Source organism: Ornithorhynchus anatinus, chromosome 2 (assembly GCF_004115215.2).
Source record: "Ornithorhynchus anatinus isolate Pmale09 chromosome 2, mOrnAna1.pri.v4, whole genome shotgun sequence".
Taxonomy (NCBI): Eukaryota; Metazoa; Chordata; class Mammalia; order Monotremata; family Ornithorhynchidae; genus Ornithorhynchus; species Ornithorhynchus anatinus.
This window is the reverse complement of record NC_041729.1, coordinates 78,204,865-78,224,277: the sequence shown is the minus strand read 5'-3', so window position 1 is coordinate 78,224,277 and position 19,413 is coordinate 78,204,865. Positions and strand designations below refer to the sequence as shown.

Genomic DNA, 19,413 nt, shown 5'->3' with positions numbered 1-19,413 from the left:
GAAGGCAGCTGAGAGGTCAAGGAGGATTAGGAAGTAGAAGCCATTAGATTTGGCAAGAAGGAGATCATTGATGACCTTTGAGAGGCCGCTTTCTGTGGAGTGAAGGGGATGGAAGCCAGATTGGAGGGGGTCAAGGAGAGATTTGGAGAAGAGGAACTTGACAGTGGGTGTAGGCAACTCACTCAAGGAATACGGAGAGGAATGGGAGGAGGAAGATGGGCGATAACTGGAGGGAGCTGTGGGGTCAAGAGAGGATCTTTTATAACAGGGGAGTCATGGGTATGTTTGAAAGCAGGGTATGTTTGAAAGCAGTGGGAAAGAAGCCCTTGGAGAGGGAACAATTGAAGATGGCGGTTGGTGGGGGGGAAAGGGGGAAAATGTTTTGATTAGGTGCAAAGGGATGGGGTCAGATGCACAGGTGGAGGGGAATGGGTTTTGAGAGAAGGCAGGAGGTCTTGAGATACTGCTGGAAGAGTTGAAGAAGGGGTAGGAGAGATTTTAGAGGGATCATGCCTGATAGTGTCAATTTTCTCAATAAAGTAGGTAGCCAGGTCATTAGGAGAAAGGGATGGGGGAGATGTGGGGGGTGGGGAGAGAGGGTTTGAGGAAGGAGTTATATATCTGGAACAACTGACGAGGGCAATGAGCATGGTTGTCAATAAGGATGGAGAAATCATTTTGCCAGGCAGAGGAGAGGGCAGAGTTAAACACCCAATTCCTTGAAGTGAACGAGATCGGCCTGATATCTAGAGCTCTGCAGCTCGTGCACAAGAGCGAAAGAGGCAGACTATGGAGGGGATCCAGGGCTGTGGGTTAGTGGTATAAGACTGACAAAGAGATAGGGTAGCAATTCTATACAGCTGGTAGACATGTTCCCTGGTCACAGGGAGCTCAGTCTAGAGGGGAAGATAAACATTAAAATAAATAAATTACAGATATGTTATGTTCTGAGGGTGGCCTGAATATCAAATGCTTAAAGGGTATAGATACAAGTGCATCAGTGACACAGAAGGAGAGAGACTAGCCTGTAAGTACTTGATATTCACCCAAGCCCCAGCCTCACAGCACTTATATATATATTATATATAACCATAATTATGTCCCTCTTTCTCTAGACTGTAAGCTCCTTGTGGGCAGGGAATATCATGTCTACCAGCTTTGTACTCTCCCAAGCACTTAGTACATTGCTCTGTACCCAGTAAGCACTCAGTACCATTGATTTATTGTTCTCTTCCCCACCTCTCTGCCCCACCACTTCTACCTAGGCATGTCTGCACCACTACTCACAATCACTTGTAGAACTTCTGTACATATCAGTCTACATGCAGTATTAAGCAATCATCTACATGTCCAATCTTCCTTCTTCCTCCTATCTGAAAATTATTTTTTGTTTCTGACTCCTTTACTAATATCTATATGTAAGCTCCTTGGGAACAGGGATTGTGTCTACTACTGTATCCAGGGATGCCAACTTCTGAGAACACCTTTTTACAAGCAGTAGGAATAAAAATGACTGGCAAACTTTAAAAAAAAAAACTAACAGATCAAAAGGGGCAAAGAGTTGGCATTCCTACAAAAGAAACTGGCCGGATTCACAACAAACTCCACATCCAGAAATGCACTGCTTTCAACCAAGTCTGTGGTGGGGAGGATTCTCCCAGAGATTCTTTCTGCCATTATCTGAATGTCAACCTACAATGTTTCCCAGCATCACAGTATTTTTTTGGGCCTTACAGACATGACCAATTTAAGTACTGAACTCCTTTTTGGTCCTAAAAATTGCTGATTGTGAAGCCACCCTGAGAGTCACCATTTAAGAACTGACTTCAACAAAGAATGCATATATCCAGCAGCCATTTCTGGAAGTCATCTTTTATCCTAAAACCTGGATCAAGGGCACCTCACCTGGGATAACCAACTCCCCTCTAAAGAGATTATTGTTATTATTACAGTATTTAAGTGCTCATTATGTGTCAAGAATTGTACTATGTGCTGAGGTTGATAGAAGATAATAAGGTTCCACATGGGACTCAGTTTAAACAGCAGAAGCAGGCATGGTCTAGTAGATAGAGGACAGTTCTGGGAGTCGGAAGGACCTGGGTTCTAATCCCAGTTCAGCCTTTGGTCTGTTTTTTGACCTTGGGCAATTCACTTCACTTCTCTGTGCCTCAATTCCCTCATCTGTAAAATGAGGATTAAGACTGTGAGCCTGATGTGGATCAGGGACAGTGTCCAACCAGATTAGTTTGTATCTACTCCAGCTTATAATGCAGTGACTGGCACACAGTAAGCACTTAAATACCATAAAGGAGGGAGAGCAGGTATTGAATCCCCATTTTACAGGTGAAGGAACTGAAGTACAGAGAAATGAAGTGACTTGCCCAAGATGACACAACATGCCAGTGGCAGAACTGAAGCTAGAATCCAGGTCTTCTGACTCCCAGGCCCACACTCTTTTCACTAGGCCACACTTGCCTTCCTGCATTATTGAATATTGACATAACTCAGAAAACTTTCTTTCTGGAAGACAAAAATGTAGAGAAAAATGTTCTCTCTCTGGTGCAAAAGTCAGGTCTTCATCTCCAGAATGGTTCTGTCCCTGGGATCCTACTCTCATTCTCACTGAGCAGAATCAGAAGCTATCTGAACCCTTCCCTTCATTTCCCTCCCTCCTGGTTCCCTGAAGTCACTTGATATTTGTGCCCCAAAATCAGTACTTTACGTTCATATATGAGAAGTTTTTAAAGGGAAAAATATTCCATTTTTATCAGAAAATTAAGTTCACTATGGGAAGATAATTAAGCATAACAAACTGGAGAGGAAGTGAAACTCGGTGGTAAATTTTATGTTTCCATGTTAACAATGATTTTTTCCATTAGGAATCAGGAGAACTGTGAAAGAAATAAACTACCATTTGAAGAGTCAGCAAATCGATAAAATTATTTAAAAAGCATTCAGGAAACATCTCTGCTGAACATTAGCATTTTCATACCAAAATGGAAGAGATGAGAAATGTTCTAGAAAACTATTTGTTAATAATGAAAAGATAAAACTGCTCTCTTGGTAGTGTGCTATTTGTAACTGGTATTTTATGATCAAGAAGGAATGAAAATACTGTGCCAAACCATGAGAGATATTCAATAACCTGTATCCTGGACAGGCAGATTATTTCCTCAGTAATTCTTGGACTCTTTATGAGATTTTGAAGTTACATAAACAATGGGCCCAGGATATTTGGGAAGCACAGACATTTCAAGAGATGGGCCCTCGTCATTTAGTAAGCACTGAAGACATCCAGTGCCAAGCAAGAGATGAAAAAAACTTTACCCCCAGGTACTCGCTCATGGAAACCTTTACCACTTCCAGTTTACAAAGTTTCATACTAACAGCATCATTTATCATTGATCCAAGTGAAAAGAAAGCTTTCACTATGTCAAAATCTATAGAATATTACAAACTAAAAATACTATGTAAATTGATCCCAAGAGAATTACTGGACCAAACCCACTCTAAATCTGATTATTATGGGAATTATAGCAGCCCAAGCAAAATGAAGTACAGAAACAGTTTAGAACCATTGGATTTATGAACTCTTTCCTCCGCTTTGTTGTTGTTTTTAAAACCACAGAAATGATAAAAAAAAATTTCACCTGTAAAGATAATTTCTGCAAGAGTATATCTGTCATATTTTGAGGACATAACGTCTATCCAAGCAAATGCTTAGACTTATTTCTTACTAATATATCCCTATGCTGCTACAAACTTTATTCATTTTTCTTCCTGGAAGATAAGTTTGAGTCCCTAAGATGATTCGGAATCATGCCTTTGCAGCTGAAGGAAGCTAACCTGACTCTCAAGGTAGAGGTGCAGAATCCCTCCTTGAATGGGGCCTATATTTAGTACCATTAATAATAATAATGGTCCTTGTTAAGTGCTTACTACGTATCACGCACTGTTGTAAGTACTGGGGTAGATACAAGGGCTCACAATCTTAATCCCCATTTTATGGATGGAGTTAATGGAGGGACAGAAAAGCGAAATGACTTGCCCTAACGTAACACAGCAGTGGAGCCAGTATTAGAACCCAGGTCCTTCTGACTCCCAGGCACATGCTCTATCCACTAAGCCATGCTACTCCTGAACATTTAACCAGTGAACATGTTGAATGTATCCCCAGTCTGGGGGTGAATTCCTCAGCTCTGATTCTGAGGATGAACAATGTTCTGTTTGTCAAACTCCCAAAAAAGCCCAGTGGTATAATAGAATAAGTTCTACTGTTCTACTTCACCCTCTCTATCCCATTGAAAGTATGGGTCTTTCTCCCCATCTCTAGATTGTAAGCACATTGCAGGCAGGGACTGTGTCTGTTCATTGTTGTATTGTACTCATCCAAGTGCTTAGTACAGGGCTCTGCACACAGTAAGATCTTAATACAATAGAATAAAATAATTATGAGCAATTTCATGTCCATCAGGCTGAATCCTCTGATCCTTCAAAAATGCTAAATCCAACTCCCCTCACCTAGAGGGACAGCAGGCTATTCTATCAATCACATTAACTGAATGCAGAGCACTGCACTTGGCTCTTGGGAAAGGACGGTAGAATTAGTGACTGATTAATGGCATTTATTTAGTGCTTCCCACGTGCAGAGCACTGTACTAAGCGCTTGGCAGAGGACCAATACAGTGGAGTTGGTAGATACCATCCCTGCCCACAATGAGCTTACAGTCTAGAGGGGGAGACAGTCATTAAAATAAAAGATTGATAAGTATGTAAGTGCCGTGGAGCTGGGGGTGAGCTGAATATCAAGTGCTTAAGGAGTACAGATTCACATGAATAGGCAATACAGAAGAGAAGAGGGGTAAATGAGGGCTCACTCAGGGAAGGCTTCTTGGAAGAGATGTGGCCTAGTGGATAGAGCAAAAGCCCAGGAGTCTGAAGGACTTGGGTTCTAATCCCAACTCTGCCACTAGTCTGCTGTGTGACCTTAAGCAAGTCACAAACTTCTGTGCCTCAGTTACCTTAAATGTTAAATGGGGATTAAAAGTGTGAGCCCCATGTGGGACATGGACCTTGTGCCTACCTATCTTGTAATAATAATAATAACAATGTTGGTATTTATTAAGCACTTACTATGTGCAGAGCACTGTTCTAAGTGCTGGGGGAGATACAGGGGAATCAGATTGTCCCACGTGGGGCTCACAGTCTTAATCCCCATTTTACAGATGAGGTCACTGAGGCACAGAGAAATTAAGTGACTTGCCCACAGTCGCACAGCTGACAAGTCACTGGAGGATTTGAACCCATGACCTCTGAATCCGAAGCCCGGGCTCTGTCCACTGAGCCACGCTGCTTCTCTACCCCAGTGTCTACCCCAGTATCTACCCCAGTGCTTAGTACAGTGCCTGATACACAGTAAACACTTAAATACCATTAAAAAAATGCACTTTTAGGAGAGTTTTGAAGTGGACATTGTATTGGTCTGTTGTATAGTTAGTGGGAGGGAGTTCCAAGCCATAGGTAAGTTATGGGCAAGGGATCAGTGGTGAGATAAAGGCAAAATGAGTAGGTAGACAGTAGAGGAGTGAAGTGTATAGGTTGGGTTGAAGTAGAAGAACAACAAAGAAGGTAAGAGGGAGAGAAATGATTGCGTGCCTTAGAGCTGATGGTCAAGGAATGTCTGTTTTATGCAGTGCTAAATGAGAAACCAGTGGAGATTTTTGAGGAGTGGGAAGACATGGGCTTAATGTGGCCTTTTTTTTTTTTGGTTTTATTCTGTTTTGTGGGGAGTTGGGGGGTTGGGTTTTTTTTGGAAAAATGACCCAGGAGGCAGAGAGGTTGGAGAATGAATGGAGTATGGACAGACAGTCAGGAGTCAGGGAGGTCAGCAAGAGTGTTCATGCAGTAGTCAAGTGATTCAATCAGCTTGGTAGCAATTTGAATGGAGAGGAAAGGGTGGATTCTATATATGTTGTGTAAGACCCACCAGGATTTGGTGACAGATACATGATTTCTGCCCTTGAGGAGTTTACAGTTCTGTGGGGTAGACAAAAACTAAAATGAATTAATTAAGAAGGAAAAGAGAGCTAGGTACAAGTTTATGATATGGCTGTGGAGAGAGACCTCTGAGCTTTATCTCCTGGAATGACCAGGTCTGGCTGGAGCCAGGCTAGAATCGACAGAAGGAGGGAAAGGGTGATAATGATAAAATAATAGTAATGATAATAATAATTAAGCACTTACCACGTGCTGGAGTAGATAGATATAAGATAATCAGGTCCTATCTGAGACTCCACAGTCTAAGTAGGAGGGAGAAAAGGTATTGAATCCCCATTTTGCAGATGAGGGAAGCAATTGTATTTATTGAGCATTTACCATGTGCAGACCGCTGTTCTATGCTCTTTGGAGAGTACAACAGTATAACAGAGTTAATAGGCATATTCCTTGCCCTCAATGAGCAGACTAGAGGAGCTGAGGCACAGAGAAGTTAAATGACTTATCCAAAGTGATGTGGGCTAGCCGTGATTATGCTGTTAGCACAGTTGTTGCTTTTCTGTTCCACTCTAATACCTTCCCCATTCTCCATTTGATACAGTTATATGTCTGGTTCATGGGCAGAATAAGGGAGAGGACAGAGAGCCATCTTTCTCTACAACACTGGAGGGAGGATTAATTGCTGTGCCACTAGAAGGCTGTCAGACTCAGTAGTCACAGTATCAGAATTTTTATAATCCCATCATTGTACAATTAGAACATATTTGACTAATGCCTACATTGTGCAAATATTGGATAAATATGAGAAACAAAATTAATGCATTAATAAGACTATTATTCTTGAGGAATGAGAAATAATGTAGAGAGAGAACACACACATTCTCTCTATACACACACACAGCCAGTCTTCTGATGAAATGTTCATTAAAAAAAGAACAAAAAAAGATAATGCTTATTAAACCTAGGCAGAGTACTACCACAATGTGAGAAAATTCACCTTCACATCTACTGTTAATTTCATGGAAGCAGCAAAGCTCTAAGTTAGCAGACCATGCCTGAAAATTTCCACTTCATAGCACTTCTTCATTCTTATGGATTCAGTGGGTGTTCACTAAAAGATAGTTGGCTGATCATAATGCAATTAATATTAATAAAAAACAGACATTGTTGGGAAATTATAGCTTTTATATTAGACTCTTCAATACTTTTTTTTTCCATTTGCTCTAAATTCCCATAGATGTTACCAAAAGTCTACCGACCTAGGGAATAAGGAATTTGTTTCATATATCAAAGGATTTAAGGTCAAATTATTATAACCTTGTAATTTCTTCCCCCCTCCCCACCCACCCATCAATGCAATGTAAATTCAGACCACATTTCTAAAGAAAAATAATCTAATCATTTCGTGTGTAAAATAAGTTAGAAACCACACAACCACTCAAAAAATGTGACATCTAAGGAAGCTGATATCCAAAAGATTTCCTGGGAAACACCGGGAGCAAGAACTCATTTTTACCTCTTCTCCAATTCCCCTGGAGAATCATGTGCCCTATACAAGATCAATTTCTTCATGGATTTGGAGGATGCTCGCTCTCTGGGGAGGAGAGGAACTTCCCTGAGCTCAGTATTCTATTTTTGGGGAAAGGAGAAGAAAGAGAGAGAGAGAGGAGAGTCCAGCAGCTACAGATATCCTCAGGATGAGTGCAGTTACCCCCAGTGAAGCAGTAGTAATAGTATTTATTAAGCCATCATTGTGTGTGGAGCACTGCTCTAAGTGGTCTAGAGAAGTAGCATGACCTAGTCGATAAAGGGTGGGCCTGGGATTCAGAAGGACCTGGGTTCTAATTCCAGCTCTGTCGCTTGTTTACTATGTGACCTTGAGCCAGTTATTTAACTTCTCTGTTCTTTAGCTACCTCATCTATAAAATGGGGTTTAAGACTGTGAGCCCCATATGGGACATGGACTGTGTCCAATTTGATTACCTTGTATCTACACCAGTTCTTAGTACATTGTGTGGCACATAGTAAGCACTTAGCAAATACCATTTAAGAAAAAGTCCTGGCAAAGAACACACAGGTAGGAATTAGACACAAACTCTGTCTCCCAAGGGGTTCACAGTCTATGAAGAGAAGTAGGGAAAAAGCAACTGGAGACAGATACTTCAGGAAGGATGAAACCATCAATCAGTGGTATATACTGAGCACTTACTGTGTTCAGAGCACTGTACTAAGCACTTGGGAGAGTACAATATAACAGTTGGTAGACATATTCCCTGACCACAAGAATATTACAGTCTACAGGAGACGACAGCAGTTTGGTCCTAGTGACAAGGGCCTGGGAGTCAGAAGACCTGGGTTCTAACCCCAGTTTCACCCCTTGTCTGCTATGTGACCTTGGGCAATTCACTTAACTTGTCTGTGCCTCAGTCACCTCATCTGTAAAATGAGGATTAAAGAAGGAATGTGAGTCCTGTGTGAGACAGGGACTGTGTCCAATCTGATTAGCTTGTATCTACCCCAGCGTTTAGTACTGTGCCTGGCACATAGTAAGCTCTTAAATACCATAAAAATAAATACATTACACATACATACATAAGTGCTGTGGGACTGAGGATGGGGTGAATAATGTTTGCAAATCCAAGCGTAAAACATAAAATATTAAAGCAATACGAAAGACAAAGGACGAATGCACAAAATAAAAACAAAACAAAAAAATCAGTAAGTTGCTGTGGCTAGAGGAGCAGAATTCCAAGTGCCTTATCTCACTGCAGTGTAGCTGAGTAGAATAATCACCCTGGTTATACTGCTGGCAGCTCCTTGGCCAATTTTTGACATGGTCCTGGTCCCTCCTCCTGTGAGGCCTGGATCTCCTGGGAACACTCAGATACAATGCTGCCATAGAGCACTCAGCCTGGACAAGAGAGCACAGAACGATCGTCCCCGGTCCATTCACTTAGGCCAGAGGTGCCAGGTTTTCTCAAGTTTGGATCAGGCCCTACCACTTCCAAGGGACAGGGATAAGAGTGTTGGCATTTACCAGGGGAAGGGAAGTAGAGAGGGAAAGAAGGAGGAGGAGGAAGGGGAGGCAGACAGCAGAAGAAATAGGCTACTGCTAGGCTCCTGGGCCATTCCAGTATCTTTTTCTCCCCCGCAATCTGCACCACCATCAGGATAGAGTCAGCATCTTCTATAGAAGTTGCTCCTCACCCCCTCTTATCCCTGAGTTGGTCCCAATTCAGCCCTTCTAGTTCCCTCTTCATTTGGGTCCCAACAGGGTCCAAACATGGCGGGGTCAATGGTGACTAATGCAAAAGAAACTTACAGGACTAAATCTCTCCTAAACCTGTGGCAGACTGTGGCCTCACCAAAAGAGAGGACCCCCTGTCTATCGTGTGTCCACCCCCCTCCCAGAATTCCCCAAACATTCCCAGGATCAAGAAAGATCAAAAGAAAGACAACCTGTCCTGCACCTAGAGGCCAGTCCTGTTTCTCTTTGCCCAGAGGGAAAACAGGATCTCTTTAAGCCAATAACTAACTTCTTAAGTCTCTGAACTTTTTGGCTGGGACAATTTTGTCACTCTTCCATCTTTGGATGGCTATGTGTTCTTTCCTTGATTTAAAAAAAAAAATCTTTAGAGGTTGGAGACCATAAAATGCAAATTACAGTCAACAGTCATTCTTCAGTGCTGTCTTGCCTGGTAGAGAAATGACCAGATGCCATTTGTGGACTTGAAGCAAAACAAAGCACAAAAATTCATAACTGGAGGCCCATAAATGGACATAGGACTCACCATTCATTTATGCCAGTCAGATTGATATGGAAACCCTGCCCACAGCCATAGCCACACACAGTCGCAGGACTCTGCCCAAGCTGAATGAGCAATGTAGTTATTTAAGAACACAAGGATGTTTCCCTAGTGCTTGCTCATCTGTTCACTCACAGAACATCACTCGGAACCCTTCAAGCTACATTCAGGCAAGGCAGTTACTTATCATCGGCCTTGCTGGCAAAAGGCCTGACTGTAGTTGAACCTGAGAGAGCCTCCAGAAAGTGTCAAAGGAAGCACAAATATCAATCTTGTTTCAATGCATTTTAACCATGTTCATTTATGAGAAAGCAATATGGAATAATAGGCCATTGTTATACCGTTGTAATATGTCTTTCAGATGTTGCAAAGTCTCCAGAGAACCTAAGTCTGTAGAAATCTTAAGCATAAAAAAGTAGGTTGAATTATGACTTTTCAGAAACTTGCCTTTCCCAAAATGCGGACAGCTGCTTGTCTCAAGATGACAGTATAGAAAAATAATGTACCAAACCATATCATCAAGTGCCTAGTTCAGTGCACTCAATACATACTATCACTACTAATTCTCCCAGTGGTATTTATCAAGCACCTACACTTGGAGCACTGTATTAGGTATTTTATTTTACCTGTATTTTAAAGTAATCTTTAAAAGAGGATCTGAAGAGATGTAAATAGTACAGTCCTCTACGGTGCCACACAGACCAACACAACAGTATGGCAGCATCATGTGATACTGTGTCAGATCTCAAGAGATAATCTGATCCAACTTTCTGGAGCCTAGTGTCAGGGTTAGCTTTACACCATCTGGCTTTTTTTCCCCTTTTGGTAAGCTCTCTGTACCAGGTAATATGTCTACCAACTCTATTGGTAGACATCCCCCTCCACTTCTTGAGAAGCAGTATGGCCTAGCAGAAAGCATATGGAACTGAAAGTCAAGGGACCTGGATTCTAATCCCAGGTTCACCACTTGCCTATTGTGTGACCTTGGGTAATTTACATTTAACTTCCCCATGCCTAGGTTTCCTCAGATTCCTCCTGATTTATTTCAATTACAATTACCTTATGGTAGCTCTACCATTGGCTTGAAGAGGTGAGCTAGGCTTACTCAGAAACCCAGACGGCTGGGTATTGTCCCAAAAGAGGAACAGAGGAGTGAATCAATTTAGACAAGGGTCAGTGTCTTTGGAAGGAGAAAGGGGAGAGGAATGAGAAGGACCACTATACTTCACAAGTTCACATATCCTGCAACTGAAGCTGGATTCTTAAAATAACAAGGACACTTAAAATAAGAAATTGGACAGGATTGGACTGGCATTATTCTTTGACTACTTAGATAATGAAGAACTATTATACACACGAAATAAATATGCATGAAACCACTGATATATCACCTTGGAAATTCAATACATGTCTAGGAACCTAGAGGAGGAGCTCAGTGAAAGCCACTTTTTTTCAAACACAATCACTCTGTAGGAGCAGTGGAATTTTCTGCAAGTAAATGCTCAACAAATACAGTAACTGGAAGAAGAACCAGATCAGAATTAGCCACTTAAAGCTACCACATTTGGTCTTTCCCACATTTTAATCAGTGGGAATTCAACAATCACCAGCAATGTTTGCAAGCTCTGCAGTGGCTACCCTGTTGTCTAAATTCCTTTTCTGTGAAGGAAAAAGAGGAGGGAGTGCATAAGCAAGCTACTAAGGGTGCCTAAGGGACATAAAATGTTCTGAATGATCTTATTGGTAGGAGAAACTATTAAACATGAAGTTGATGCTGGGATTGGAACAGAAAAACATAGCATTTACTTGGATTTTTTTAAATGAAAAGAGCTATTTTGAAAAGCATGTGTTTTTCATAACATACTTTACTTTCTACCAATAGTTCTAGGGTTTCTATTAGACAGAAAAACAAATTATAAGTCTGGCAACCACATAGATAAAAGGGTGGGGGGAAAAGTAGTCTCCATAAGTGAAGCAGATTTTAACCAAAAATAAAGTGATGACAAAATGCCACGGCATATTGACAGCATTGTTAAAACTTCCAAATTATAGTTAATGATAGCTAACTGATGCCTTGGAGGATTAGAGCACATGAATTTTTGACTGCTGATGAAAAAAGGGGGAAAAAGAGAGAGAGAGAAAAAGCATGCTTCTCAAAAGAACTGTGGTGTTAAACTGATCCAAATGAGAGCCACTGTAGCTCCCAGTGTAAAATAATTACAATTCTAATCCACACGGGTCCAGTTGGGAGACCTTTTCCAAACACACCCGAGTCTATCCTTTCAGTCTGTTGGGAACAGATATAACACCCTGACGGTAGCTCTAGATCCAAATTCCAGAGTCACCGGTTCAAGTCAGGACTCTGGTCCCTGAGCAGGTGGAGTTCTGCTTGTCCAAGTCAGGCTGTTTCACTAGGGTATTGGGTATCCTTTAAACTCTGGGAGTGGCTGTTCCTTTTAAGCAATGTAATCTTCACCAGGAAGTGTCAAACTAAGAAACTGAGCGAGGTGGAGGGGGATGGGGACATTTATGGATGAGTGGTTTGAGAGGAGAAGCATTAGTAAGTCTGCTCTCCAAAGGAAGGGTTGAGAACCCTATTTCATGACCTCAGAGAAGTTGCCATTGGCTAAAATAAACACCAGCCTGTGACATTGCTAATGCTTAGTGAGATCCCTTTTGAAGTAGACTTTTGAGCTTCCTGTGAGTGATGGGTTGGACTCTAAGAGGACTTGGTTGTCTAGAAGAAGAAACAGCTCCAGCTCAAGGAAGGTCTCAGGGAAGCACAGGGAGCTCAGTGGCACCACCTTCAACATATAATTGGCATCAAGAAAGTTGGAGCCACGGGGCCTTTGTCAGATGGCCGAGATGTGAAACTTCGAGAGAAAGACAAGAATCTAGAATTGACTATTTGACAATTAAGCCTTAAATACATCGTTGTTACTACTACTAATAATAGAACTTTAGCGCTTACTATGTGCCAAGCACTGTTCTAGGTGCCAGAATAGATACAAATTAATCAGGTTGGACACTGTCCCTGTCCCACATGGGGCTCACAGTCTAAGTAGGAGGAAAGAGAATTGTATCCTCTTTTGGCAGATGAGGTAACAAGCACAGAAAAGGTCACAAAGCAGACAAATGGCAGAGCCCAGGATTAGGACCCAGGTTCTCTGTTTCCCATGCCAGTGCTCTTTCCACTAGGCATGGAGGACATACATAGCTAAAAGACTTATGGGAGCCAAATTTTTATTATTGGCTCCCATAAATCCCTCATTTCTTTCATAGCCAAGATTCGATTGAAATATATCTTGGGGCATGTCAATCATCAGTGACATTGATAGTTGTCAAAATACTCCCCAAACTGATTTCCAAAACTAATTGGGATCACAGCTAATTGAAGTCATCAAACGCTCAGATAATTGTGTTTGACAACCTCCATCACCATACCCTCCTGACTTTTCTGGACTTCCAGGCCTTAAATTTTTCCAACCTAACCAACCCAATCAGCCTCGGTTTGAATAAGTCTTACCCTAGATTTAAATGATGTTGAAAAACACATCTTAAATGACAAAAACTTAGAATCTTTTCTGTAAACGCTTGTGGTGCAACAGTGCTTTCTGAGGTTTGTGATTCTGTGGGTCCCTGACAAAGAACCTACAAAACAAATCCAGACTCTGACCCATGCCAAAGCCCTATTTTAGGGCATGTTTAAGATTCAATTTGGGGTTCGGGATACTTAATCATGTAAAGCTGCACCTTAGCGGCTTTTCATCGTCTGAACATCATGGTCCTTTTGGCTGCTTCTCTCCATTTTCTGCATCTCTCTCTGCTTCCCACAGATGGGATAGTGTTTCCTATCCACAGGAATGGAAATAATAACCACTAGTTCACTTTCCTCTTCTGTGGTCTGAGTTTGTGTTTGTGCTCCTGACTCCTTCCTCCCACACTCGGTCTCTCCTCCTCAGCTGGGTGTACATGCAATATTGAATTGAAATGAAGATAAGGAAAGATTTAAATAAACTGTGACTGGAAATCATGGAGCAACTGAAGGAGCAATACTGAAAGCAGCGGGCTTTTTTCTGGGGGAGACTACAGTAGGATAGTCATGCTCATATGACATGGCAGGTAGAGGGACATATTGCCTTTTTTAAAACATGAAAGCCTTTCTAGGGGGTTTTCATTTGTTATATCTTGGGAGATACTTTTATTATTCTGATTCTCCTTCCCATAGTGGATTCAATCACTCATTTATTCAGCACTATATAATTACTGCATTCTACATGGGGAGCACTGTACTGGGTGAATTGGGAAGAGCACAATAAAAAGTAGGTGACATTCTCCCTTGCCCTTCAAGAACTTACACACTAATGTAGAAGCAGCAGCATGGCTTAGTGGATAAGAGGACAGGCCTGAGAGTCAGAAGTACCTGTTCCTAATCCCAGCTCTGCCACATGTCTATGTGACCTTAGGCAAATCACTTAACTTCTCTGGGCCTCAATTACCTCATCTGTAAAATGGGGATTAAGAGTCCCCATGTTGGACCAACCTAATTCAATTTTATCTACCCCAGTGCATAGAGCAGTGTTTGGCATATAGTGAGTACCCAACAAGTACCATAGTTATTATTAGGAGCTTACAATCCTTTTAGGTGAGGAATGGAAGCAAGCTAGCATCTGTGCACTGGAGGGAATTGCTCAATCCCTACCCATAAGCCGCTTGACCTTGCTTAGGGCTCTGCTAATTCCTGGCATTCAGAGTTCAGCAAGGCGGCATCAAAATTAGATCAGGAATGGCAAGCAACCAGAAAGTCTTTGGAATCCCCACTTTTCTCTGTCCAAGAGGTTTCCTTGGGCTAATGATGAAGTGTCCGTGGAGCCTCCCAGTACCAGGAAAACATATCTCCTCCAGCTGAGAGAAAGCTTGGATCAAAAGGGGAACCCAGAAATGGGTACAAAATGTCTTTCTCCTCTCCAAGATGAGAGGGCACAGTCTTCTGGCCCTTCCAGACCCAAAGGGAAAACTCAAGCCATTGTTGATTATGCATAAAATTGCTCAACAAATACTATTATTACAAAAAAAAAAAAGAGGACCCACTAACAATCTTTTCAACTTCTTTTCCCCAGGGTGTCCCAATGTAGGCAGGCCTGGGGTCTGAGTCCTATCCCCTTTGAAGTTTGGTATACACCTCCACTGAAACATCCTGCAATCGGTGGGCATTTTTTGCAAAACACAAAAGTGAATATGGTCATTTTTAATTCCCTAGAGTATGTATGGCATCCTGCAAGTTATTATGGGCATTAACTAGTTTGTCTTTCCAATAACTTCTGTGCCCTCACTTAGGCAAGCGATCAAAAAGGGGTCCAAAAGGTTAAGTGAATTGTCAAAGGCCCCAGAGCCATGCCAGACTAATTCCCACCTGTGTATTCTCTCAATGGTTAGTACAGTGCTGTGTATACAAACAAGCACTTAATAAATACTAGTACTACTACCAGGGATGAGATGTGGAATTTGCTAGCCCCCAACCTTATGCTTGTTTCGTAAAGGTACAGAATTTTTAATGAGGTCAGTGATTTTACAATTAAAAATTGAGTATTTTAGCACATACAAAGATCTACATCATGTGCATTTGAATTAATTTAGGCATTTTTTCAAAAGTTTACATTCAGTGAGCATTTACATTCAGTTTACATTGATAAATATAGTTACTATGAAATCCACTTTTACTGTGTCTCTTGGAAACCATTGGCTTTCATTATTGTGAGAAAGGAAAAGAAGTCTATAATCACTGGGTACATAAGGAAATGTAAATCCTAGTTTCCATAATTAATACAAACACTATATACAACTAAAAAAAAAAGTACCAGAAGGTGCACATGAGTTTGTAGGTGGTAACAATAATAATAAATCCTGGTATTTATTAAACACTTGCTATATGCCAAGCACTAGCATAGATAAGAAGCAAGCAGATGCAACACAGTTCACATACAGTCTAACGAGGTGAGAGAACTGGTGTACAGATGAGGAAACCAATAACTGGAGCCAAAGTGACTGGCCCAAAGTTACAGAACAGGCAAGTGGCAGACCCTGAATTAGAACCCAGCCTGACTCCCTAGTCCGTGCTCTTCTACTAGGCCACAATGCTTGCAGAGATTTAATAGTAGCATGGCCTAGCAGATAGAGCACAGGCCTGGGAGTCATAAGGGCCTAGATTCTAATCCCAGCTTCACCATTTGTCTGCTGTGTGACCTTAGGCAAATCATTTCACTCCTCTGCCCCTGTCTTACATTTATATCTCTTAAATGAGGATTGAAACTGTGAGTCCCACATGGGACATGGATTGTGTCCAACCTGCTTAGCTCGTACCTACTCCAGCACTTAGTACAGTGCCTGGCACATAGTGAATGCTTAACAAATACCATAAATAAAAAAGAACTATGTCAGAAGACACACTTAGTGATATGAAGCATATCAACGCAATAACTCTTTCAGGACTTGTCTAAACCAGCTTTAAAAAAAAAACTTAAACCAAACTGAGAAGTCAAATGGTGCCAGGGCTCTCCATCTACTTGTTTCATTGTTTCGTGAAAATACTGGAGGGAATTAGAGGGAACAGAAAAGCAAAAAGTTAAGGTTTTAAAAGCGTCTAAAGCAAAAGTCACCATTAGCAACAAATCACTATTGAGGAGTACTTCCACGGGCAGGTGTAGGCAAATACATGTTTTGCCTCGGGCTGCTAAAGAAACTCTCCTTCTGAGCTCAGGGATCAGCCCTGTTTGGGTGGGTGAATGACTGTGACAATTATTGTCAATGGAATTTATTGAGTGCTTACTATGTGCAGAGCACTGTACAGGTGCTTGGAAGAGTACAATACAACAGAATTAGCAGACATATTCCCTGCCCATAACAACCAGACAGACTATCAATCCCAAGGGCTCAGAAGAGTTTAAGAGCCAAGACAGACAATTTGGTCATTACAGAGCTTTGTCAAAGTCACAGCTTCAGAACAGTGCCAGAACTGCATGTTCTACCACCTAAGAGCAGAAACTGCTCCTTTTGTCCAAAGTCTTTTATTGGATTTTTGGTTATACATTAGACCACATGTGAAGGGGCAGAAAAGTAGTGTTTTCTGAATTACTGCCATTTGTGAACATTCAATCAATTGTGCTGACCTTTTACCTCACCCTCTCAGAAGCATAACTGTCATTGACTTTTATAAGAACATGCATTTACCCTACAGAGGACAGATCAGCTATTATCTTTCACTAGTCCCTTTGAATGACTTGATATGGAAAAGTCAGGATTAAAGACAAGTCATTTTTAATGCCAGGTTTTATGTTACCTCAACTTGAAAATGATCTAAAAGGTAGTTTTTATGGACAGACACATTAGAAGTTAGGACTAATTATATTGTTCTTCAAAGGATCTTAATAATACATGTTATATTTCAATATAATCACATGATTTGAAGCTTGTAAGTGGTTCCCTTTCCACAAGCAGAGATGAACTTTTGTCACAAAAAGGTAGTGGTGGAGCTGGCCTGACACAATCTTATTTTTTTAAATGGTATTTGTTAAGCACTTACTCTGTGCCAGGCGCTGTATTAAGTCCTGAGGTAGATACAAGCTAATCAGGTTGGACAGAAGCAGCATGGCTTAGTGGAAAGAGACCGGGCTTTGGGCAAGTCACTTAACTTCTCGGTGCCTCAGTTACCTCATCTGTAAAATGGGGATTAAGACTGTAAGCCCCACTTGAGACAACCTGATTACCCTGTATCTACTCCAATGCGTAGAACAGTGCTTGGCACATAGTACACGCTTAAATACCTTTATTATTATGTCCTATTTGGGGCTCACAATCTTATTCCCCATTTTATAGATAACAGAACTGAAGCACAGAGAAGTTAAGTAACTTGCACAAGGTCACACAGCAGACAAGTGGCAAAACTGGGATTAGAACCCAGTCCTTCTGATCCCCAGGCCTGTGCTCTATCCACTAGGCCATGATGTTTCTCTATCTGGTCCCATCTTTAACCATATCACAGTCATAACCAAAAGTCTCTCCCCCACTAAACTGTAAACTCCTTGTGGGCAGGGTACATGTCTACCAACTGTAGTCATCCAAGTGTTTAGTACAGTGCTCTGCATACAATAAGTGTTCAATAAATACTACTGATTAACTTTCTAGTTCATTGTATGTAGCTTGTTAAAAGCTCACTGCATTTTATATCTGTCTATACTAGCAAAAAGACTCAGCAGGAATCTACACTTCTGAAATAGGATCCCAACTCTATGCTCTCAGTGTCCTCTGACAAGAACTCTGCCTAGTATAATCAGTGGTAATAAATACCACTGATAAATAAATTTATTGAGTGTTTACTGTGTGCAAAGTACTGAACTGAGTGCTTGGGGGAGTAAGATACAACAGAGTTGGTAGACACATTCCCTGCCCACAACGAGTTTGCAGTCTAAAGGGGTAGACATTAATATAAAGAAATTATAGTATATAATTTATATATATATATATATAAGTGCTGTGAGGCTGAGAGTGGTGCAAATATCAAATGCCCCAAGGTCACAGATCCAAGTATGAAGACAAGGTAATGGATAATTCCTCTGCTAGACCAGTGAGAAGCAGGGAACTGTAGTTAAGAAAATCTCAATCCATTAAATTGTCTCCACTCCTGGGAAAACAATTCTTGCCCTGTTTGTGAACTTTAACTACATGTTCCCAAGTACTCCCAGAACACGTCTCTACCCTCAGAAGGCACTCAATAAATACTGATAATGATTTAGCTCAACCTCACAAAGACCAAAGAGTTATCATCCCATTTTTCTTTTTTTTTCTTTTTTTAAATATACCCAACTTCTTCCCATGACCACACTAGCCTGCACTACAGAGACAGCAGAAAACAAAGCCTAGCATTCATTACTAATGGACAGCCATAAATTGTTACTGGCTATCACAGATAACCCTTATATTCTCTTCTTTACTTCTCTGTAATCTCCTTTGTAAATGAAAAGGCTGTTACAGTAACCAGGACCATCAGGGATGCCATCTGCAAAGATTACTTTTAAAAACAGCAAGAATAAAAATGTCTCAAAGCTTTTTTACTGACGGATGACAAGTGGAGGAGAGCAGAGGGGGTGGGGAAGATGGCAAGTGTTGTCAACTGAGGGCAGCCGGCCAGACTCACAGCCAACTCTGCTTGTAAAAATCGTTCTTGGCAGTTGGCAACAATGTCTCCATGTGGGACCAGGAACCGGGCCCCATCCTGTTGGGGCTTGGAGTTCCGTCCAAAAGTAAATGGGCTACAAACACAGTGGCGCCTTGGCAGGGTTAGGCACATTTCACCTCTAGCCCTTCCCCTCCTCTCTGCCATCTACAGCCTCGTTCTGCCCAGAGGTTCAGGGGAGGGGAAGAAGCTAGTAGCTAGACAGGTTCCTGATCACACTGGTTCAGCCCCACCTACCTCCAGCTTTCCTTTCAACCTATTTAAGTATTTAAATCCTTGCTATGTGCAGAGTAGTGTATTAAGTGCTTGAGAAAGTGTAGTAGAACAGAATTAGCACTTTCCCTGCCCATAATAAGCTTTCAGTCTAGAGGGCTTTGCCTACCT

The 19,413-nt window shown here is 41.5% G+C and overlaps 1 long non-coding RNA gene across 1 annotated transcript in view; it reads right to left on the bottom strand.

Moving 5' to 3' along the window:
• LOC114809213 overlaps nucleotides 1-19,413 on the bottom strand; it is a 68,873-nt gene that overhangs the window by 37,665 nt on the left and 11,795 nt on the right. The window lies entirely within an intron of this gene.